Here is a 25737-nt window from a genome sequence, read left to right on the forward strand (position 1 = left end):
CATTAATAGCTAGGGACTAGCTAGATATCTTTCGATAGATTTTAGAGTACACATCACATGGATTTTTCAATCCTTTTTAGATTAGGATCCAACACACACATTTGACTAGACAAACTCTACATGGGCTGAAAAAGTTTCATAACGGAGTCATAGTAAGAAATAAATATCACATTATATTACAGTTAAAATAGTTACATCGGAGTTACACTATAGTTATAGTTATAGTACTGTATTTTCATGATAGTTATAATGCAGTTACAAATAGTAGTTATATCCGTATATATATTATCACTAGAATATTTTGCCAAGCAAATCATAGCAGCTGGATTGCTGAGTTGTTGAACTGCCTTGTTTAGGTGATTGCAGGTCATTGGTTCAATTCCCTTGCTGTGCACGCACTTGTTTTTTCAAAAAAAAAAAAAAAAAATGTCAGCTCACACTAGCACGAATCTTGACGCAATCGTAAGGTCCAGAAATGATAGATCTGTAAAAAAAATATGGCGGCATAAGAGATGGATCGAGGAGGGGTAACATAAATATGGCGACATAAGGGATGGATCAAGCAGGGGTAACTTACAGGCAACTGTCACTACTACAAAACATCAAATAGGTGTCGGTATTGCTAAAACCGGTACCTATAGGCCTTTTCCTACATCCGCGGGTTGAGATCGCAAAAAGCAGGCACCTTTAAGTAATTATAGGTGTCAGTTCTAAATAAACACTAACTCCTATTCTATTTTGTGTCGGTTTTCTAAAACAAATAGGAACCTTTAACATTAAAAACTGGCACAAATAATAAGTTTGTGTTGTTTTTTTTAAAAGAAACCAGAACCTTTAATATTGAAAACTAGAACCTATAATAAGTAACAGGTGCCAATTTTTTAAAAAAACCGGCACCTACAAATTGAGCCGGGCTAGGATGAGCTGAGCCGGCAGGCCCCAACACGACGCGTCGAGGACGAGGAGATAAGGTCAACCAGTCGTTCTCTCCGCTCTCACAGTCGAACCCTCTCGATCTCTTCCCTCTCTCTCGAACACCCACTCTCTCCCCTCTTTCTCTCGGCGGCATGCAGCAGAAGCTGGAGGTGCGGCGTGCGGCGGCTCCTCTCTCATGCATGCGTGTGGCGGCGGCTGTGACCCTCCCCTCCGCCAGATTCGGGGAGGGGCGGCCCAGCGGCGCCATCAGCGGGAGGCAGCATGCGACGGCGGAGGGGAAGGGGATGCGGTGGCGGCCTGGCAGCTGCGCGCTCCCCTCTAGACTCTCTCTCGCTGCTCGGCCGGTGGCTGGCCGGCGGAGGCAGCAACTGCGTCTGCGCCCTCACCTCCGTAAGATCCAGGGAGGGGCGGCCCAGCGGCAGCAGCAGCGGGAGGCGGCATGCTGCGGTGCCCTCCCTCCTCTCTTTTTGTGATGATTTGTTTATGATTTCTTTGATGTTCTTCAATGTTAGTGAATTATTTCTGTGAAAGATTTCTGTGATGGTGTTCAAGAAACGTTTCTTGTTGTCATGTTGTTTGATTGGGGATTGTGATGCAGGGTGGATGAGCTCGATGCATCGGCTCGGTTTGAGCCAATTCATCGAGCCTTTTTTTTTCGGCTCGCGAGTGGTATCAAAGGTGTCGGTTTTTAACATGGGATTGGTGCCGGATCACTCTTCAGTGCCGCCTCCATAGTGTTGGTTGGGAAAACCGACACCTTAAGGGCTTTCCCAACCGGCACTATGGAAGTGTTCTGTTGTATTGTGTGATGCGAGTCATCTTCTCTACTCTTGATGCGTGGTGTGTGCTACGGTTGGATTGGTAATGGGCAGCTAAGGGTGGCACCTCCTCGATTGCTGCATGCCTGGCTGAAGAAGATGTGATTTGTTAGTAATCGAGAAAAGCATTGATCAAGGCAAAGTAATTGATTGAGGACTAATGTGCTTATTGAGTTGTTGGAGGATAGTCCCGATGACGAAAAGATTTTCATGTTGGTAACCCTACAAGTAAAGAAAGAAAAACAGTGTGAAGGTATTCTTATTGGTATTGCTTTACATTTGAGTTTTGGATGCCGTACTACTAAGAGGGATATCACATGTATATAATTGGTCGAATATAGTGCTCAAAATGTTCATCTTTGTGTGAGTTGAAAAACCTAAGCCAAAATTCTAACTCTGGGTTGTTTCACATCTTATAACACTTACACCGGGTTTCTTTGCAAGTTTTTCAACATATCTTGAAGGTTTTGGACTATATTTATGCTAGGTTTGATAGCCCACAAAACTAGCTTTCCATAGAGTCCAAGATATTCGGAATCAGAGTTCGAAGTAAAACTGTCCTGCCATTTTACTTGAGCAACATTGGACTATCCGATTTTAAATCAGACTATCCGATCTATCACACTCCGATTTTTCACAGAACTTCACTCTCTGTCTTGATTTGAAAAATCCTTTCAAGTGAGTTTTCTCCAAGTGTAAATCAGAGTATCCGATTGTTTGATCGGATAATCCGATGACGCAGAGACTCCAAAATTTCATGGAACTTGAGTCTCTATTTGAGAACAAAGTTTTTGCTTCTAAATAGTCCAATTTCACATTAGATGGTCCGATTTCACAAAGACACTCTGATTTCACATTAGATTGTCCGATGTGTCACAAAGTCTAAAATTTCATGCAACTTTGTTCTCTCACCACAGTAAACACTAGAGCATGGGTAGAGTCACTCGCATTGAACAATAGATATATTTACTTTTAAGAGAAGTTTTGTGACACTAGAGCAGATACTGATATGTACCTTAGTATAATAATATTTGGTTTAGTTTGATGCCTCGATCACATACCAAGAGATGCTAAATTTTATGATAGAGAAAACATTTAGGAATAAATTCACCAGCCATCCCTCTTTACGCCGAGTTTGTACGATATCCCTAATTCTCAATACCAGAAATCTCTACCCCTAAACCATACAAAACTGTACAATTTCAGTCCTATGGCAGTATGGATCTTCTTTCGTTTAGCTGACATGGCATCCTAATCAGCAAAATAAAAAATAAAAAAACAATATGAGGCCCACACGTAAGTGAGAAAAAAAATTGTGGGACCCATATCTCTTTTTTCTTCTCTTCTCTCCAGAACGTATGTCCCGGCAACCACCACTAACCCGTCCGCAGTCGTCATCTCCCCGGCGAGCGTGCTGCCGATCACCTGCCACTGGTGGAGAAACCATCTTTGGTCGGTCGGCCGAAATCCACAATAGTCCTGGTTCCACTAAAAACCGAGACTAAAGATGATCTTTAGTCCCGGTTGGTGGCTACAACGGGCATATATGATTTTTAATCCTGGTTGGTAACACTAACCAAGACAAAAGATCATCTTTAGTCCCGGTTCTAAAGATGTCAGGCCTTGTGAGGCCCCCCGGGATCTTTAGTCCCGGTTGGTGTTACCAACCGGGGCTAAAGATCCCGGTGATCTTTAGCCCCGGTTGCTAACACCAACCAGGACTAAAGATCCCCTCCTTTATATATGTCTTCTTCCTCCTCCAGCCCGAGCAAGCTTCAAAATTTCTCCAAAAAAGAGGGGAGGTCATGCCAAAATTTCTTGTGAAATATTTTTAGTGATTATATAGAAATCGGAGGTGTCTAAAAGGTTAGTAACTTCATCCTCCATTGTTTTTTGTTGTTATATTACTTTTGGAGCTATGTTTCACACATTTTTTTTGTCTCCAAAACTTTGTTGTAAGTTGATGAGAGAGAAAATTTGTGTGGGTAAGAAGAATATATAGAAATTTTGTTTGTTGACTTAAAATGGTGTTAGTGACAAGGCATTTGGCGATTTATTGAAACTTGTCAAGAACATTCTTCTGGAGGGAAACAAATTGCCCGAGACAACGTACGAGGCTAAGAAGATAGTCTGCCCTCTAGGATTGGAAGTTCAGAAGATTCACGCATGTCCGAATGATTGTATCCTATATCGTGGTGAGGAGTACGAGAACCTAGAAGCATGCTCTATTTGTAAAGCACTACGATTTAAGATTAGACGAAATGATCCAGGTGAAGTTGACGGGCAGCCAACGAAGAAGAAAATTCCTGCTAAGGAGATGTGGTATTTCCCTATAATACCACGGCTACGGCGTTTGTTCAGGAACAAGGGGAATGCTAGAATGATGCGTTGGCACGCTGAAGAATGTCAACAGGACAGGATGCTAAGACACCCCGCCGATGGTTCGCAGTGGCGAAACATCGACAGAACATTTAAAGACTTTGGAAAGGACGCACGGATATATGGAATGAATCCTTTTGGAGAGATGAGCAGCTGCCATAGCACTTGGCCCGTTACGATGTGTATCTACAACCTCCCCCCTTGGCTATGCATAAAGAGGAAGTACATAATGATGCCGATTATTATTCAAGGCCCCAAGCAACCTGGTAACGACATCGATGTGTACCTAAGACCATTGATCGAAGATCTGAAACTGTTGTGGAAGAAAGAAGATGTCCCCGTGTGGGACGAGGACAAACAGGAGGAGTTTAACCTACGAGCGTTGCTGTTTGTAACCATCAACGATTGGCCTGCACTTAGCAACCTATCCGGGCAGTCTAACAAGGGGTACAAGGCTTGCACTCACTGTATGGATGAAACAGAAAGTACGTATCTTAAGCACTGTAGGAAGGTTGTGTACATGGGTCATCGTCGATTCCTTGCTGCAAACCACCCAGTACGGAAGAAAGGCAAGCACTTTGAACATAAGGCAGACCACCGTACGAAGCCTAAACATCACAGCGGGAAAACAGTGTTTGCTATGGTGAAAGATCTTAAAGTAGTATTTGGAAAGGGGCTTGGCAGCCAGCCTATAGAGAGCGAAGATCGAGGGCATGACGGAGAGGGCATGATAAAGACCAATAAAAAACTTCAATGTTTCGTTGGTAGAATCCACGCCAACTCTTTTCTTCCTGTTGCATAAAAAAAAGGCTTTACGCGAGAGCAATAGAGGTTAGGATACATCTATCTCTTCTGAGCAACCTCTTTTGGATTCTTAAGACCACAGTTGCTGCTAGTGAAGTACCTAAATAGTGCAATCTCTTGCATCGAGAATCATCCTACTGGATAACCTTCTTGCTTTGTCTTTCCCTTATCTTGCTAGCTCTATACCAGTGCTTGAAATAGGCATTTCTAGTCTTTGTCTTGCAGTTGCAGGAGTGATGTCAAACCTCTTGCTTGAGTTGTCTATATTGGAGACATCACATCTAAATACTGATCATTGAATTCTCGCTCGAACCACGCCCAGGAATGGTTGGATTTGAACCATCATTATCTCCATTATGTCTCTTCTTTGCCTCCTGCCACCAGAAAGGAGCGCAGAGGAAAGGCACACAGAGGGTGCAATTACATCAAGAACGAGGTGGAAGGAGCATAAGCTCTTGTAATAAGTCCGGTTTTTTGGCATCATCTATCTATGGGGCCGTACACGTTAGATAGCGGGAAGGTATAACATCTGCCGAACAAACGAAAGTTCTCAGCGGGCGCTAGCGCTATCTTGTTCGCTTTTGTCAACTAAAGTCGCGCGTAGCGCCAACTAACTGATAGCTGATAGAGCGCGGAAACATAGCGTAGCGATTCGTACGCGTTGCGTCTTAGACATCCGAGCTCCTGGAAACAACTGTAGCTCCATGGTTCCTTACGCAAGATAGAGCCTTATGAAAGAGGGAAGATTGCTTATTAATAGGCAACTTTTCTTTAGACAAAAAAAACTGCTATTTGAGGGAATGCCGCTGACCACGCCCAATAGGAATTATCGAATCGATAGCAATAAGCCCCGTTTGAAGGGGTTCATATACAGAACGCCTGGGAAGTCGAATCCCCGGTGCCTCCTTGAAAGAGAGATGTCCTGAACCACTAGACGATAGGGGCATCACTAGACGATAGGGCGGTATACATGGTCACACGGCGATGTGGAAAAAGAACTCTATATTTTGGGAGTTACCCTATTGGGAATTCATGGCCGTCCGCCACGCAATCGATGTGATGCACCTCACTAAGAACATTTGTGTAAACCTGCTTGGCTTCCTAGGAGTATATGGAAAGTCGAAATATACACTGGAAGCACGTAATGATCTAAAGCATATGGAACAACGCGACGACCTTCACCTGGAACCAAAAGAGAAAGGAAGCCATTACTTGATTTCAGCAAACTACACTCTTAGCAGGCAGAAATGAAAGTATGTTTGAATGCTTGGAGAGCATCAAGGTACCGTCTGGATACTCCACGAATATAAAGCGAATAATAAGCACGAAGGAGAAGAAGTTCACAAACCTAAAGTCCCATAACTGTCACGTGTTGATGACACAGCTGCTACCAGTTATAATTCGGGGTATCCTTCCAGACAATGTCCGGGCAGCAATAACAAAGCTATGTGCTTTCATGAACGCAATTTCGCAGAAGGTCATCCATCCAGATAGATTAGAAGACCTTCAAAATGATGTGGTGCAATGTCTTGTCAGCTTTGAGTTAATATTTTCACCTTCATTTTTCAATATAATGACGCATCTGCTTTGTCACCTTGTCAAAGAGATCGGTATTCTTGGGCCTATGTACCTACACAACATGTTTACTTTCGAGAGGTATATGGGTGTTCTGAAGAAGTATGTTCGTAACTGTGCTCGTCCAGAGGCAAGCATTGCCAAGGGGTATGGAACAGAGAAGGTCATTGAATTCTGCGTAGAATTTATCGAAGACCTTCGCCCAATCGGGGTACTTGAATCACGCCATGAAGGGAGACTATGGGGAAAGGGGACTCTAGGAAGGAAAGGAATAATGACGGTAGACAACAATTTATTCCGTAAAGCCCATTTCACGTTTCTGCAACAATCTTCATTGGTGGCTCCCTACATTGAGGAGCACTTTGCTCTACTTCATGCCAGAAACATCGGTAAGTCCGATGCATGGATTACACGGCATCACATTGATACTTTCCCCGCGTGGCTGCGACAACATCTCATGGGTAACGAGACGATTATCCAACAACTGGCCTTCCTGGCGAGGGGACCATCTGGCTCGATCGCGACATTCCAGGGATATGAGATCAATGGGTACACATTCTACACGAGAGGCCAAGACATGAAGAGCACGAATCAGAACAGTGTTGTTCGTATCGATGCCATGGGACACGATGGTACAACTTGCACGTATTATGGTGCCATCGAGGACATATGGGAACTTGACTATGGACCTCTCAAGGTCCCTCTGTTCCGGTGCCAATGGGTTAGGTTGACTGGTGGAGGCGTAACGATTGATGACAGTGGGATGACAACGGTTGACCTTAACAAGGTTAAATACTCGGACGAACCTTTTGTCCTTGCCAATGATGTAACGCAAGTATTTTACATGAAGGACATGTCTAGTAAAAGAAAGAAGGGCAAAGGGCCTGACAAGCAGAAGCGCCACGTGGTTCTCGTCAGTAGAGGACAAGACTGACGAGGATTACGATCAGTTTGATGGGCAACCCCCTTTCACGGTGACGATTGACCCTAGCATCCTCCTATCAAATGAAGATACCCCTTACTCATGTAGCGATCACAAGGAAGGAACAATAGTGAGGAGAAAGTACGTGCGGTCAATCGTCACCGCTGATGTATTACCGTAATTGTTGTGTACACGATGTAAACTATTTTGGATGTATTGAATATCCATATAAATCAATTGTTGTATGGCGTATGTTAATTATGTATGATTATTAGAATTTTTAACAAATTTAAATCATGCATATGCTAGTTATATATGATAATTAGATTTTTTAACAGTTTTAAATCATGCATATGCATATTATATATGATTATTATAGTTTTTAACTATTTTTAACATTCATGTGGTATTTATATAAGATTATTAGAATTTTTAACAATTTTAAATCATTCATGTGGTATTTACATATGATTGTTAGAATTTTTAACATTTTTTAAATCATGCATATGCTAGTTATATATGATTATTAGAATTTTTAACAATTTTAAATCATTCATGTGCTTATTACATATAATCCACTTAATTTACTACAGAAAACAATAATTTTTTGAAGGTTTTATCATTAATTTTTCAACTTTAAATAATTTTAATGTGTTATTTACTATTTTAGAAACACATATGTAAAGAAATTCTATCTTCAGTGCTATTATCTGTTGTCCCGGTTCTTAACCCTAACCGGATTTAAAAAGAATTTGGAAATAGCGGAAAAATATCTTTAGTCCCGATTGGTGAGAACAACCGGGACTAAAGATATCTTTAGTCCCGGTTGGTGAGAACAACCGAGATTAAAGATCTTATCTTTAGTCCCGGTTGTTTTTATGAACCGGGACTAAAGATATTTGATCTCACCAACCGGGACTAAAGATCCCGGGGTATATATATGCCCGAGGCGCACTCGTCTTCTCCACCAACACTTAGAAGTTTTTCACCAATCCATCTAGCCTTCTTCGCCCCCACTGCCTAGGGCATCCCCGCGCTGACACCGCCGTCGTCTCTCGCCGTCGTCTCGCTGCCGTCGCCGTCGTCGCCGCCGACGCTGCCGCCGCATCTCTGGGTGAGAGCCGCCGCCGCCTGATCGAAACCTTCTCTCTCTCGATCTCTCAGCTCTCTCTCTCTCTCTAAACCGCTGTCGCCTCGTCGTCGTCGTCATTGCGACGCCTGCCGACGAGCCGGGCCACGCTGACCGTGACCCCGGCTCCGCCTCCCGCTGATGCCGACCTCGATCGACATCGACGCGGTCGCCACCGCCCACGAGGACGACGCGGCGCCGTCCCCGTCGACGCCGACCACGTCGACGCCGACTCCGCGACGCGGCCACGCCGCCTCCGCGCCACACCGCCGCGGCGCCGCCACCGCGCCGCTGCCGCCGCCGCCGCTCATTTTCGCTGCCGCCCCGTCAATGCCGATGCCAAACGGGAACGAATGCGAACTTAACATGACCAAACGCGAACGAAATGCGAACGAACGCTAATGAATGCGAAGTTAACGTGAACGAACGCGAACGAAACCGAAGTTAATGTGAATGAACGCGAACGAACGCGAAGTTAACGTGAACGAACGCGAACGAACCGCGAACGAACGTGAAGGCATATGAACGAACGTGTCAACGAACGTGAACGAACGTGAAGACAGTTGAACGAAACATGTGTACGAACGTGTGAACGAACACGAACGAAACGTGTGACTAGCTAATACATATATATGATTATATATACTTGAAAACGTGAACGTAAAATATATGTACCTTTGCGTTTGGACTAATACATTTTTTTGCATGTTGCAAAAAAGACATCGTCGTCCCATCAAGCCGAAGTGGTAGCTATCCCTCGGAGGAATTTGCGCAGGCAAGTGATTATAAGATTATTTGAGTTCTAATATACGAAACTTAGACTTAGCATATATGATTATTAGACTTAGCATTTATGATTATTGAAGTTTTAATATAATATTATTAGAGTTGTAATGTACGAAACTTAGACTTAGCATATATGATTATTTGAGTTATAATATACGACACATAGGCTTAGCATATATGATTGTCACAGTTTTAAATATAAGATTATTAGAGTTTTAATATAAGAATATACGAAACTTAGACTTAGCATATATGATTATTTGATTTCCAATCTACGACACTTGGACTTAGCATATATGATTATTAGACTTAGCATATATGATTACTAGACTTAGCATATATGACCTATAGACTTAGCAAATATTTCTTTCATGAACAGATGGCTGATCGCGATGATGAGCAGATAATATACGATACAATCGCAGAGGGAAGCAGCCAGTACTGGAACGAAGAAGAGGGGAACGAGAATCCAAACCAGTACTTGAACGAGGAGGGGAACGTGGAGAGGGATGTGGAGGGGAACGAGGAGGGGAATGAGGAGGAGGCTAGTGGAATTCAACCCTCCGCTGGACAGAAGAGGGCACGCGGACAACAAGGTGCCACAAAGAAGATAGAGGGTCGGCACATCATAACTGAGGTGGACGAAGACGGCCGACCTAGTGGCCCGGCGGAAGCAGCCAGGAATTTTGTACGCCACAGCGGTTGGGTTATCAGGGATAACGTGCCTGTCAACAAGGTGTACTGGCGCAGAACAAGGGCACGTGGGGATGAGGACAGCTTTGTGCCGGAATCAGAGAAAGAGATGCTGTGGACCTCAATGCTCGAGACGTTCACGCTCCCTGCGGGTACGGAGAACATAGTGAAACAGTGGACTCTTAAGAAAATGGCAGAACAGTTCTAGAGCTTCAAGGGAGATCTCTACAAGAAATACATCCTAAAGGGGCTGACACCGAACTTCGACGTATTCCCAAAGCTATGGGATCATTGGGACGAGTTCATTGCTTACAAGACAGGGCAACAAGGGCAAGCAATGATGGACAGAAACAAAGAAAATGCCGCCAAGAAGAAGTACCATCACCACCTGGGGTCAGGCGGCTATAGCGTCGCAATGCCGAAGTGGGAGGAGATGGAAGCAAGCTTGATTGAGAGGGGTATCAAACCGGCCACCGCTAAATAGCCGGATCGATCGAAGTTCTGGTACTATGCTCATGGTGGAACGCTTAACCCAGTTGATGGCTTCCTAGTGTTCAGCGATCAGATACGCGAGGTTGCCAGTCGACTAACGGACGCAGTGGAAGCCTCTTTGCAGGGCACGTTCCGACCCGACAGAGAGAAGGACGAGCTGTCGCTCGCCCTGCAGACTCCCGAGCATCCAGGAAGAACACGTGGGAAAGGCGTCGTTCCTTGGAAGATTGGATTCAAGGAGGACATCCACACGTACATTAGTCGGATGAGGAGCAAGAGAGATACCGAGGCGAAGATTGCAGATCTTGAGTACAGGGTATCGAGCTACGAGCTCAGCATGCAAGAGGAGGTGGTACGGAAGGTGGATGAACGCATGGCCGCACATTGGTGCCAGGATCCCCAGCCGTACATTCCTCCTGTAAAGGTCAGCCCCTCAGGAAATTGTAGCAGCTGCGCCTCAACGGGGCAGGTAGGATCGCAGAGCATGGACGCCATGCATACTCAGGACGAAACCACCTGCCCCATTGATGACATCATGCAGCGGACACCATGTGAGCTGCATATTCCCTTCAAGACTTAGCATACATTCCGCAAGTTTCTGCTTATGTTGATTACTAATAGATAACCTCTCATCACGTGAAGGTTGCGTCGGGAATGGCCATCCCAATGGACCCTTCAGGGACTTACCACTGCAGGCCGATTCCAGCAAGATACTCGAGGGTCGAAGTTGAGTTGGTGGAAGCCGCGTACGAGGACCTCGAGTTGGACTACCCTGGAGGAGACGGTGAGACGCATCAACGTGACACCAGCCACGCCATTATACTATGGTGCAAGCGCTACATCATCCTCCCTAGGCGACAAGCGGCGTCTCATGCACCATCCCCTCCGGCTCCTCCACCGTCTCCTCCTTTGGCTCCTGCGCCGTCTCCTCCTCATCAGTCTCCTGCACCGACTCCTCCTCAGGATCCTGCACAGACTCCTCCTCTGGCTCCTGCACCGACTTCTCCTCAAGCTCCTGCACCGTGTCCTCCAGCACCTTCCAAGTCAAGAACTCACCAAGCACCACCGCCTGCTCGCACAAGGGCAACGAAAAAGGCGAAAGTAGACGCCGCTAAGAACAAGGAGCCACCATACGATTGCACGCAAGAGGAGCTTGACGCTTACGTGGCAGCAGAAGTGAAGAGGCAATTGAAGCCTCGGAGTCTAGAAAAGAGGGTTCCTATAGACCCGAGTGCCAAGAAGTTCTTCAGGAGTATGTCGGCACCAGCCAAGGAGGCCATAGAGCTAACAGACTATGAGCGAACACATAAGAAAGCATATTATGGAAAGTACAAACAAGTCCCTCAGCTTGGAGAGCAACCAAACCAGGAGGTCGAGCCGTTGGTGACGGCAAGAAATTGGAATAAAAGAATTCATTTCTGACACCGAGCTAACTAGGGCTCAGTTAGTTAAAGGCGCACCAATCCCAAAGGCGAAAGTGAGACACAAGTACGAACTCGGTAAACTGCTTGTCAAGCCTAAGTAGCTGCAGTCCCTACCAACACAGATGTACAAATTCCATCAACGGTACATGGAGATGAGCGCAAGCGGTAGGGAGATTATCGGAGCGAGGATCAAGAGCTCCGACTTCTTACAAGGGGAAGTTGTTCTCTGGATCAATTTCAAGGATATCTACGAACTATACCAGCTGGACGCCCTCGATATATCTATTATTAGCACATGGATTTTGTACGTATCGTTGAGTTATATTTCTTACGTTACTTTAATTAGCTCCTTGTATATATATGTACACCATATATATAACAATTCCTTTATATCGTTGTAGAATGGAGATTGAAAGGGCCTGATGGCGGGGGGTTTTCGATACTAGATTCATCGACCCTCGGAAAATAAGCGTCGAAAAGGTCACCAAGTATCCGCAAGCCACAGAGGACAATCTTGTCTATCTCCTGAAGGAGCAGCATTACAAGACGTTCATACTATTGGCGTACAACACAGCATTAGTTTTTACTGTCTTCCCAAAAAAGTTCGTTCCCGTACATATAGATCTACAGTTTTTCATATATCACCTCACACACATTGCAGATTCCACTGGGTCCTTTCACTCTTTGACTTGGAGACCTGCAGAGTCAATGTCTATGACTCAATGAATAAAGATGAGTCTACTTTTGACCAGGTTTTTGAACTGATAGACAGGTAATGTCATAAGTTCCAATGTTATTACGAATTTTGCTATTAATTGCTACTACGAATCATAGCTTTAAACTCCATGTAGGGCTTGGTATTGGTTCCATCATTTGGTCCACGGCAATTGGAAAGAAAAACTTAGGCGGAGGTTCAAATTTCCTGTGAGTACATGCTCTACATTTATATTGAATCTCTAATTCAAATATAAGTGTATATTAATTAAATCTCTCGCCGTTTGTCATGTGTATATATATGTAGTGTGCAAAGCAAGACCAGGGAACTAACTTGTGCAGCTACTACGTATGCGAGTATTGCCACTGCCTTACAACCCAAATCTACACCACAAGAGAGCTCGATGTGCATATAAATAAATTCCAACTTTCATTGCGTACGTATCGATTTGTTCATTACTAATTAATTTCATACATTCATATATAGGTTTTTCACAAGGAATTTATCACCGGCGGTTCAAGAACAACTCATAGGATTCATCAACGAACAAGTCCTTGATCCCGAGGGTGAATTCTACTACAACGGAAATACAATTCATAAGTCGTTAGCTTCTGAGATAACGACTACTACGACGAAGTCGTAGCTAGCTAGGACATAATGAATTGTAATTAATACATGTCTATTTTTATATATGTACACATTTACTTTAGTGTAAATATATATTTTGGTCATATATGCACATAAAATGTTATGTGCTTTAATATATATATATTAAGCATGTATATATGTATTACATATATATATATACATGCATAATATATGTAATATATATATATATATATATAAACCATATGCAGCAACAGGGCCATGCAAATATAAAAAATAGGTAGCTCGATCTTTAGTCCTGGTTAATTCACCCGGGACTAAAAATAGCGATCTTTAGTCCCGGATTCGTAGTCCCGGTTGGACAACCGGAACTAAAGGGGGGTTACGAACTGGGAGGAAAAAGGGTTTCTCCACCAATGTGCCCTCCCACCCTAGCTAGACACACTGAGAACGGCGGTGCCACGGCTTCCCTTCGGCTGCGGAGGGCTGCACCGTCCTGGACAGAGACGGCACCTCGAACTGCCCGTGCAGCTTTACCGCGGTCGCTGGTGAGGCCGGGACCAAGAGCATGGTGGCAGCGATAGTGCTGCGGCCGCACAGCATAGAGCCACAGACACACCGACGCGTCGGTACTGCGTGAATGCGGCCACCTTGTAGCCAACAAGCTCCAGCACGACAGGGCTCATCGCCGCCTTGCTCTCCCGCATCGCAACCACCGGCGGCTTGGGCTTGTTCTTGGACCCTAGAGGCCGGCCCAGTGACGGAAGGTCGGGCGCGGGCAAGGGCAAGGGCAACGGCTCGACCAGCTCGGCTCGCGACGACCCCTCGTCAGCCATGGAAGCAGCAAAACACGATCGATCGGATCGCCGCAAGGTTATATGGAGAAAATTCCCTGTGTATCCCTAAAAGTTCGCCCAATGCCTTCTATGCCCCTGATATTTGCTCATCCCCTTGTATACCCCTAAATTTCAATTTGCATCCCTTCTATACCCCTTCCGCTAGTTGACCGTTAAATTCCTATTATAAAGTCCTTTTTGACCTTTGGTATAAAAATATATAAATTTATGAAGTATATTATGGACTCTATAAGTTTAATGTATGCGACTATTATATTGGTGAGTTTATTTTGTAAGATATTATTTAACAAAAATATTTTTTGTTAGTGAATAATTTCTGTGAATGATTTCTGTGATGTTGTTCAAGGTTTCTTGTTGTGATGTTGTTTGATTGGGGATTGTGATGCAGGGTGGATCAGCTCGATGCATCGGCTTGGTTTGAGCCGATTCATCGAGCCTTTTTTTTTCGGCTCGCGAGTGGTATCAAAGGTGTCGGTTTTTAAAATTGGATTGGTGCCGAGTCACTCTTCAGTGTCGCCTCCATAGTGCTGGTTGGGAAAACCGACACCTTAAGGGCTTTCCCAACCGGCACTATGGAAGTGTTCTGTGGTATTGTGTGATGCGAGTCATCTTCTCTACTGATGATGCGCGGTGGGTGCTACGGTTGGATTGGTAATGGGCAGCTAAGGGTGGCACCTGCTTGATTGCTGCATGCCCGGCTCAAGAAGATGTGATTTGTTAGTAATCGAGAAAAGCATTGATCAAGGCAAAGTAATTGATTTAGGAATAATGTGTTTATTGAGTTGCTGGAGGATAGTCCCGATGACGAAACAATTTTCATGTTGGTAACCCTCCAAGTAAAGAAAGAATAACAGTGTGAAGGTATTCTTATTGGTATAGCTTTACATTTGAGTTTTGGATGCCGTACTACTTAGAGGGATATCACATGTATATAATTGGTCGAATATAGTGCTCAAAATGTTCATCTTTGTGTGAGTTGAAAAACCTAAACCAAAATTCTAACTCTGGGTTGTTTCACATCTTATAACACATACATCGGGTTTCTTTGCAAGTTTTTCAACATATCTTGAAGGTTTTGGACCATATTTATGCTGGGTTTGATAGCCCACAAAACTAGCTTTCCATAGAGTCCAAGATCTTCGGAATCAGAGTTCGGAGTAAAAATGTCTTGCCATTTTACTTGAGCAACATTGGACTATCCGATTTTAAATCCGACTTTCCGATCTATCAGACTCTGATTTTTCACAGAACTTCACTCACTGTCTTGATTTGAAAAATCCTTTCAAGTGAGTTTTCTCCAAGTGTAAATTAGAGTATCCGATTTTTTTATCGGATAGTCCGATAACGCAGAGACTCCAAAATTTCATGGAACTTGAGTCTCTATTTGAGAACAAAGTTTTTGCTTCTAAATAGTCCAATTTCACATTAGATGGTCCGATTTCACACAGTCACTCCGATTTCACATTAGATTGTCTGATATGTTAGAAAGTCTAAAATTTCATGCAACTTTATTCTCTGTTTCTCATTGCTTTGGATGTTTAAAATATCGAACTATATCTGATCTTGTACCGGATTGTCCGACGTGGGCTAAAAGATTCCCCTCCACCAACCCTTCTCGAGGGTTAGCCCTTTCATTCAAATCTTTGTGGCTTGTGGCTGGGAGCTTTGTGCTAAGTGCTTTCGATCTTTGAGCACGCTCCTCTCTCTCTCTCTATCTCTCTCTAATCCCCCTTGTTCTTTGTGAGTGTTGTCGGTGAAGTGGGCCCGGGGGAATGCGGAATAAGGGGAATTTACCTTCCCATCCTGGCGCATGACCTACAGCATGGCTCTACCCCCGTACCCTGTGGGTCGTAGGAGCGGTCGGGGGGCCTCGGGGAGCCATGTCATGCCCCCTCGGGCCCTCGCGCCGTTTTGCCCCGAGGCCTCGGGGTGCCACGTCATGCCCCCTCGGGCCCTCGCGCCGTTTGCTCCGAGGCCCCCGCTTGTCCGCCATCTGGCGGGGGGAGCGAGCGGGGATGGAGCCCAAGACGAGCCTTCTTTAATGAACGCAGCGCCCCAACTGCCCCCTGCCGCATTTAATGCGGTAGGGGCAGACGTGCGGCGTGCGTGATTGGCGCGCGGCGGACAGGAATGACCGATCTGTGACAGGCCTGTCACCAGTCACATCTGACTGGACGGACAGCTGTGTCCCCACGTCGCATCTGCCTCTGGCGGAGTGGAGGCAGGTATGACCCATCCCATCAGGAGGCTCATTCGAAATCCACCCCGTTAGAGGACGGCCATCACAATTCTTCATCTATTAATGGGAGATTGACAGGGGTGTCCCCCGTGTTAGGCAAGGGACGGCGCTGGGCTCCACTCAAAGACAAACCGTGCCTTAGCTTCCAAGCTAAGGCTCAAGACATGTAATTAATATAGAGAATATTTTCCCTTCTCCCTAGGTAGATCTCGCAGCATGTGTGGTATCCCCTTAGAATATAAAAGGAGGGCCATGCCTAGTGGAGAGGGGGATCGGACTCTGGATCCAGGGGAGATAGCTTCTCTAACCCTAGCTTGTACATCTGAGATTCGGAGGCTTCCCGAGCACAGAAGAATCATCATACAAACAGGAGTAGGGTGTTACGCTTCATAGCGGCCCGAACCTGTATAATCTTGTTGTGTGCATACTAGCTGATAATTTAGGGGGCGAGTACGTCACTTCCAGAGGCGAGCCTTTTCCCCTGGCCGAACTCACAAAAGGGAGATCCCACGATCTCCCGCTCGAGAGGATCACTCCTCGACAGCTGGTGCGCCAGGTAGGGGGATTTCGCGAGCTTCAAAAGGAAGTCGTTTCCTTCCGCCCCAAGCCTTCCTCCGACCCCAACGATCATGGTCAAGGTTTTAGAGGAAGAGGTGGAGGTGCACACCCCCACCCCTTCTGGGAGTGAAGGTGCCAGCGGGAGTCACAACCCGCGTCACCGCTGACTCGGCCCCCCCGCGACCCCCCGCTGAGGGAGGTTCCCGATCGATCGGGAGGCTCGGCCCTCTCCTCGCCTCCGGACGGGGGGAGGCCACGGCACGTCTGTCACAGCCTGATTTTCTGTTTCAGGATTTATAAATTATTTAATAAATTATTAATAGAATTTATATTAAATGTTCATTAATTTACAAGTGAAGTTAAATGTGGGAAATAAAATTTCCTAAATATAAAGCATGGCTGGATTTAATTTTTATTAAATTCTCCATGATTAAGTATACTCTCTGAAATTTTCTCGGATTTTTCAGAGCTCAATTCTTAAATGATACAAAGAATATTTTAGTAATTAGTTAATCAATGAATTAATCAATTAATGATCTAATTATAATTATGTTAAATGTTTTGCTTCCTTAAAAATCCTTAAGTTATAAATTGTTGTTTAAAAGGAATTATTAGAAATAATCATAAAAACCTAAAAGAGAAGATCTATTTTTAATTTGTTAAATCTCAATATAAAAGTGGGCTAAATATAATTTTGTTAAATACTTCTCTTGATTCTATAGTTCCTAGATTTTTCTGCGATTTATTTGAGCCAAGGAAGTATTTTTAATCACAGGAATATCATTTCATGAATAATTTAAATAGAAAAAGATTTTAAATCTCTCTTTTTGGCTTTGGCCGAAAGTCGGCCCAAGTCTGTCTCTCTCTCCCTCTCCTCAGCCTGCTTGTGCCCGGCCCAAGCCGGCCCAGTTCGCCGTGCCCTCCCTCCTCTCTCTCAGCCGCTGACAGGTGGGGCCTACCTGTCAGGCCCGTCGTCTACCTCGCGCTGTCGCCCGGCCGAACCCTAGCCGAGCCGCGCCGCCGCCGCCCTTCCAATTCCGTCGCCTCTTTCCTTCTCTGGCCGAATTGATTGAGGGGAAATAATCTCCGGGATCCCCTCTATCTTCTCTCTTTTGGAATCATCGGCTAAAATCGCTTGGAAAGTGCCGGATTCGATCTCGAATCGGATTCCTCTATCTCTCCCGAACCCTAATCTTTCCTTCTCGCCGCCGGCCGCCGTGGGCCTCAGTCGCCGCCTCCTAGCCCCTATAAAAGGACCCCTAGGACCTCCTCTACCCGCCGCCACCCTCGCCTTAGCTCGCCGCCGCCTGTAGCGCCGTCTCCGTGTTCACCCGTGTGCCGCCGCCGTTCCTATCGTCGTCGTCGCTCGGGAAGGCCGCCGTCGTGATCGCCTAGCCGTCGCTGTCCTCGTCCACCCCTCCGTTTCCGCCGCAGATCACCGGAGCACCGCCGTCGTCGTCAACCCGATCGTCGCCGCCGCTTCAACCTCGTCGCCGTCGCCGTCCGGTTGTCGTTCGCCGTCGTTTGGGTCACCGGTGAGTTCGCCGTGTCGCCCGCTACCTGTAGATGCTCTCCGTTTGCGCCGCCGCGCCGTTGTTCACCGGCGAGCTTGCGGGCCCGAGCCGCCGCCGGTGGTGACGTCACCGCTGACGTCATCGTCGCCGTTTCCCGTAGACCGGCGGTAGATCAAGTCGATCTCGGCCGTCCGTTTTGGATAGGGTTGTTCTCGGCCGTCCGTTCCGTAGACCACCACTATGCACCCGGTCCACCGTGAACCCGAGCCGTTGACACAATAATCCTCTTTTCCTTTTCAAAAATAATTCATTATTGCGTCATAATTCAATTAAAATCTATATAAAGGATTCAATCCGATTTAATCTTTGAAAATTCATAACTAATTCTCTGTAACTCAGTTTAATGTGGTTCAAGTTGCAAAAGTTGTATAAAATAAAGATCCATATATTAAAATTATCCATAAATTGAATTAAATTTATTTAATTTTTTTAAATGGGCTTTAATTAGATTAAATCTTGTAAAATTCATATTTAATTCATATCAAGTCAGAATGAGGCCGTTCAAGTCTCATAATTCATCTAAAATTATGATCTACATGTTTGTTTACTTTATATGTATTGTTTATTTGGAGTTTCTTAGTGTTTTCCTCGTTTTGCGTGTTAGCTTGTCGTTTTCGTCATTTCGAAGGTTCGTGAGAGCGCCGGAAGTGTTCAAGAAGATTAATTGAAGACCGAATATTGCAAGGCAAGTCACACAGATCCCAAATACAATTCCTTTGAGCATGTTGATCCTATATTTAAATTCTCTATTTATTTCAACTGTGCATTTATTTTCGAATGTCACCGAGTGGTGTGAACTTATTCCGTTGTTAAGGCCAATTTGCATTGATTACTTTATTCCTTGATACCTTGGGTTATTATAATTTGACTAGTTGAGCTTTATATATTGGTTCAGCTAGATGTTAGACATAATTGCTTAGCCATGCTTAGAAATATTAGCACACAATTGGGATAACTAATGCTTCACTATTATTTAATGATGGCTTAATGATAGCTCACGATGGTCAATCGTGATTGGTTGATTAATTAATGTGCCAACTAAAACTTGATAATGGTGGGTTGTGAGCACCTGGTTTTGATGGTAGTGCTCATGACAATTAAGGACCGGTTCACGATTTTCGGTTGTGAAACATTTACCGTGCCAACCACAAGCAAAAATGGGCAACGGCTGGACACTTTGTATAACAAGGCTCACTGCGGAGCACCAGACTGAGAAGTGGCGGAGATAAGCCCACGAGGGTCGCTGGGGAGTCCATGCCTCTGGTTTTTGAGGGGGTGACTATGATCCGGGAACGGTGCACTGCTTTGAGTTGAGTTATGCGAGGGGTCTTGTCACAATCACTCGCCATGGTGACGTGTCTGCGTGGACACAGTGACATGACGGTGGGTTGTGTCTTGTGGGTACAGTGGTACACCTCTGGCCAGAGTAAAACTATTCGAATAGTCGTGCCCGCGGTTATGGGCGAGTCTAACAATGTCTTTCGTGATTAGTCCCACACTACTCATTAGTAATAACGTGATAATTGATGGTAATTTGATTAGCTCCTGGTTTGGAATGGTACATTCCTGGTTTGGAGATAGATCTGTACAGCCGGGTATGGTTGTTCAGGATGGTTGGGCCTGTGCAGCATGGGTGTGCTGTTCAGTGTTGATTAATATTGATGATTAATTACTCTACTGTTTTACAATTCTCAATTGTTTGCTAAATGCTTCTTTTGCAAATAAATCCTATATTATGCCATTCTTTGGTATCCTTGTGCACTTGCATATTTGCTGTGTGGCTTGCGGAGTATTCTATGTACTCACCTTGCAATAATCAATCAAACCTCAGTTCAAGACAAGTTGCGAAGGAGAAGACGTTTGGTTTATACCCCAGTTGAGCTGCCTGTGGGAGTGGAGCCAGAGCTTCGCTAGATTTTATTTTCCGCTGCAGTTTTCTTCGTGGTGAGGACTAAAGTGCCTCTCATGTAAGTATTTATCGCATTATGATGAATCTGTATATTAAATTGTCAGTTTGTGTACCTCGGCTGATTCCTGGACGAGGATTTTAATACACAAATTAGTTCGGAAATTACTAGTGAATTTCTGGGCGTGACAAGTTGGTATCAGAGCCATCTCGACTGTAGGATAAGCCAAATGGTCAAACCTTAAGGACAAAATTTCCTAAAACATGATTTGTGAAAATTTCTCCTTTCTTCCTTATCTAGAATTCTTTGCAAATTGTTTCATTGTCTATTCCTCTCCCTCTTTAATTCAACTTCAGTAGTTCTGAAACTTGTTGGTGAGACTTAAAGACGCCAATGTGGTCTACTTATGGAGGTTAAGTCAAGTGGATCGAGGAAGAACTGAAGTGTTAAGTTGTCAAGATGGAGTGAAGTTTGGATCCTACCTTGGAACCTAAACCACCAAAGTAACTTTGAAGAATAGTTAGTAGGGTAGAACGTTTGTTGCTTGGTTTGTGTGTAGGTATGGTTGCATTCCTGTCATTGATGTAGTTCAGTGATGAGCGTGTAACTATACTAGGTTGTTTGCTTAATCAACTTGAACAATATAATGAATTACACACACCAGATCAGTGGTAACATGGTTAAGGTCTTAACTTTAGTGTAACCCCTCTCCTTCTATCTTTTCTAATCTACAACAGATGGTGAATCCTCGCGCCAGTGGAAGTGGAAACAATAACAATGAAGGCAACCCAACCCTTGCTCAAGTGTTGGCTCAACAGACCCAATTGATCAACATGTTAGTGCAACAAGTGCAGAACCAGCAAGGGAACAACAATGTCAATCCTCTGCCGCCTCAAAACAAGTTAGCCGATTTTCCTCGAGTGAGGCCGCCATCTTTTTCTAGCACTACCAACCCAGTGGAAGCAGGTGATTGGCTGCACACTATTGAGAAGAAGTTGGAATTGCTCCAGTGCACAGATCAGGAGAAAGTCGTGTTCGCTTCACATCAGTTGCAAGGACCTGCTTCAGAATGGTGGGATCATTTCCGGATGAACAGAGCAGAAGGACAACCAATCACTTGGGAAGAGTTTACTGAAGGATTCAATAAGACACATATACCTGCAGGAGTTGTTGCTTTGAAGAAGCGTGAGTTCAGGACACTAAAGCAAAAGGATTGTACTGTGGCAGAGTATCTTTATGAGTTCAATCGTCTAGCACGTTATGCTCCAGAAGATGTGCGTACTGACAAGGAAAGGCAGGAGAAGTTTTTGGAAGACCTGAAGGATGAACTGTCAGTTACGTTGATCTCTCATGACTATGCTGATTTTCAGCAGCTGGTTGACAAAGCAATTCAACTTGAAGACAAGAAGAACAGGGTGGACAACCGTAAGAGAAGAATGACTGTTTTCCAGGAGGCACAGGTTAGTAGCCAGAGGCAGCGTATCAAGCCACTCCAAATTGGTGAATCTTCTTCTGCAGGTCAAGGACAGTCACAACAGTTGAACATCGGTGGTGAGATCAAATCAGAGACTAATGAAAGCAATGAAGTTAACATCGAGCAAGCTACTCCATCGGTGCCAGTTCAGCAGGACCAGCCTCAAGATAATAACAGTAGTGGAAGGGAGCAGCGGGTATGTTTCAACTGTTATGAGCCAGGTCACTTCGCCAGAAAGTGTTCGAAGCCGAAGCATCAGCAGCCGCAAGGTCAAGTCAACAACATTGTCGTCACAGGAGCCAATGCAGTGCCAGTTGCGTCTTCAAGAGTTGCGTCTTCAAGTGTTACAGCTCAGCCACCAGTTTCAAAGCAGTAGTAGTTTTCTTTAAAGCCTTAGAATAATTGTCAGAGTTATGGAATAAGATAGACTGCAGTTTACCTATGCCCTGTTCTTTCTAGCCGTTCCGAATCTCGGGACGAGATTCTTTGTAAGGGGGGTAGATTTGTCACAGCCTGATTTTCCATTTCAGGATTTATAAATTACTTAATTATTATTTAATAAATTATTAATAGAATTTATATTAAATGTTCATTAATTTACAAGTGAAGTTAAATGGGGAAATAAAATTTCCTAAATATAAAGCATGGCTGGATTTAATTTTTATTAAATTCTCCATGATTAAGTATACTCTCTGAAATTTTCTCGGATTTTTCAGAGCACAATTCTTAAATGATACAAAGAATATTTCAGTAATTAGTTAAGCAATGAATTAATCAATTAATGATCTAATTATAATTATGTTAAATGTTTTGCTTGCTTAAAAATCCTTCAGTTATAAATTGTTGTTTAAAAGGAATTATTAGAAATAATCTTAAAAACCTAAAAGAGAAGATCTATTTTTAATTTGTTAAATCTCAATATAAAAGTGGGCTAGATAAAATTTTGTTAAATACTTCTCTTGATTCTATAGTTCCTAGATTTTTCTGCGATTTATTTGAGCCAAGGAAGTATTTTTAATCAATGGAATATCATTTCATAAATAATTTAAATAGAAAAAGATTTTAAATCTCTCTTTTTGGCTTTGGGCCGAATGTCGGCCCAAGTCTCTCTCTCTCTCCCTCTCCTCGGCCTGCTTGCGCCCGGCCCAAGCCGGCCCAGTTCGCCGCGCCCTCCCCCTCTCTCTCAGCAGTTGACACGTGGGGCCCACCTGTCAGGCCCGTCGTCTACCTCGCGCCGTCGCCCGGCCAAACCCTAGCCGAGCCGCGCCGCCGCCGCCCCTCCAATTCCGTCGCCTCTTTCCTTCTCCGGCCGAATTGATTGAGGGGAAATAATCTTTGGGATCCCCTTTATCTTTTCTCTTTTGGAATCATCGGCTAAAATCGCTTGGAAAGTGCCGGATTCTATCTCGAATTGGATTCCTCTCTCTCTCCCGAACCCTAATCTTTCCTTCTCACCACCGGCCGCCGTCGGCCTCCGTCGCCACCTCCTAGCCCCTACAAAAGGACCCCTGGGACCTCCTCTACCCGCCGCCACCCTCGCCTTAGCTCGCCGCCGCCTGTAGCACCGTCTCCGCGTTCACTCGTGCGCCGCCGCCGCTCCGGTCGTCGTCGTCGCTCGGGAAGGCCACCGTCGTGATCGCCTAGCCGTCGCCGTCCTCGTCCACCCCTCCATTTCCACCGAAGATCGTCGGAGCACCGCCGTCGTCGTCAACCCGATCGTCGCCGCCGCTTCAACCTCGTCGCCGTCGCCGTCCGGTTGTCGTTCGCCGTCGTTTGGGTCACCGGTGAGTTCGCCGTGTCACCCGCTACCCATAGATGCTCTCCGTTTGCACTGCCGCACCGTCGTTCGCTGGCGAGCATGCGCGCCCGAGCCGCCGTCGGTGGTGACGTCACCGCTGACGTTATCGTCGCCGTTTCCCGTAGACCGGCAGTAGATCAAGTCAATCTCGGCCATCCGTTCTATAGACCGCCTCTGTGCACCCGGTCCACCGTGAACCCGAGCCGCTGACGCAATAATCCTCTTTTCCTTTTCAAAAATAATTCATTATTGTGTCATAATTCAATTAAAATCTATATAAAGGATTTAATCCGATTTAATCTTTGAAAATTCATAACTAATTCTCTGTAACTCAGTTTAATGTGGTTCAAGTTGTAAAAGTTATATAAAATAAAGATCCATATATTAAAATTATCCATAAATTGAATTAAATTTATTTAATTTTTTTAAATGGGCTTTAATTAGATTAAATCTTGTAAAATTCGTATTTAATTCATATGAAGTCAGAATGAGGCCGTTCAAGTCTCATAATTCATCTAAAATTATGATCTACATGTTTGTTTACTTTATATGTATTTTTAATTTGGAGTTTCTTAGTGTTTTCCTCGTTGGTCCAGGAACGGTGCACTGCTTTGAGTTGAGTTATGCGAGGGGTCTTGTCACAATCAATCGCCATGGTGACGTGTCTGCGCGGACACGGTGACATGACGGTGGGTTGTGTCTTATGGGTACAGTGGTACACCTCTGCCAGAGTAAAACTATTCGAATAGCCGTGCCAGCGGTTATGGGCGGGTCTAACAATGTCTTTCATGATTAGTCCCACACTACTCATTAATAATAACGTGATAATTGATGGTAATTTGATTAGCTCCTGGTTTGGAATGGTACATTCCTGGTTTGGAGATAGATCTGTACAGCCGGGTATGGTTGTTTAAGATGGTTGGCCCTATGCAGCATGGGTGTGCTGTTCAGTGATGATTAATTACTCTACTGTTTTACAATTCTCAATTGTTTGCTAAATGCTTCTTTTGCAAATAAGCCCTATATTATGCCATTCTTTGGTATCCTTGTGCACTTGCATATTTGTTGTGTGGCTTGCGGAGTATTCCATGTACTCACCTTGCAATAATCAATCAAACCTCAGTTGAAGACAAGTTGCGAAGGAGAAGACGTTTGGCTTATACCCCAGTTGAGCTGCCTATGGGAGTGGAGCCAGAGCTTCGCTAGATTTTATTTTCCGCTACAGTTTTCTTCGTGGTGAGGACTAAAGTGCCTCTCATGTAAGTATTTATCGCATTATGATGAATCTGTATATTAAATTGTCAGTTTGTGTACCTCGGCTGATTCCTGGACGAGGATTTTAATACACAAATTAGTTCGGAAATTACTAGTGAATTTCTGGGCGTGACAACGTCCGAGCGCGCCGCCGCCTGATCTACCGTGACGGCAGCTCGCCTCAGGGCACGCTTCAGGCGGTGGGGGCCCTCCTGCGCCATCCTCCGGTGGACGCGGATCCGGAGGCCCCTGTCCAACGATGGTTGGACGACGTCGCCAACTTGGTCACCACTGCCCAGCGGCAGTTGGCCGCGAGTGGCCGTTCCGCCGCCATAGGTACGTCACGTACCTCCACCGTCCTCTCCTCGTCAGCAAGGAGAAGGGCCCGTCAGATAGCCACAGTCTCAAGGCGATCTGCGACCCCAACATCGTCAGGGGTCTCAGAAAGCCGGAGGCGTCATGATGACCTGTACGGGGGGCAGGACGCTCGAGTCAACATTGAGCGTCGACGAGACGAGCGCCGCGCTGCCCGCATGGGAGAAAGCGCCTCCTCGTCTAGAGTAGCGCGTTCCTTCTCGCGTGGTGGCCCGCCCCTCACGTCCACCCCAGGGGGAACTGGTTGCAGGGCCTTCGTGGCGAGTCTCCAGAATATCCGGTGGCCCCCGAAGTTTCACCCCAACCTCATGGAGAAGTATGATGGCAGCATCAATCCCTCCGAGTTCCTCCAGTTCTATACCACGATCATCGTGGCGGAGGGAGGGGATGACCGGGTCATGGCGAATTATTTCCCCATGGCT

At 45.2% G+C, this 25737-nt stretch overlaps 1 pseudogene; it reads right to left on the reverse strand.

The window, feature by feature from the left end:
* Window positions 1-1886: 1886 nt before the first annotated feature.
* Window positions 1887-17006, reverse strand: LOC127756297 (AT-hook motif nuclear-localized protein 19-like; annotated as a pseudogene).
* Window positions 17007-25737: the final 8731 nt, after the last annotated feature.

This window comes from Oryza glaberrima, chromosome 12 (genome assembly GCF_000147395.1).
Source record: "Oryza glaberrima chromosome 12, OglaRS2, whole genome shotgun sequence".
NCBI classification, from domain to species: domain Eukaryota; kingdom Viridiplantae; phylum Streptophyta; class Magnoliopsida; order Poales; family Poaceae; genus Oryza; species Oryza glaberrima.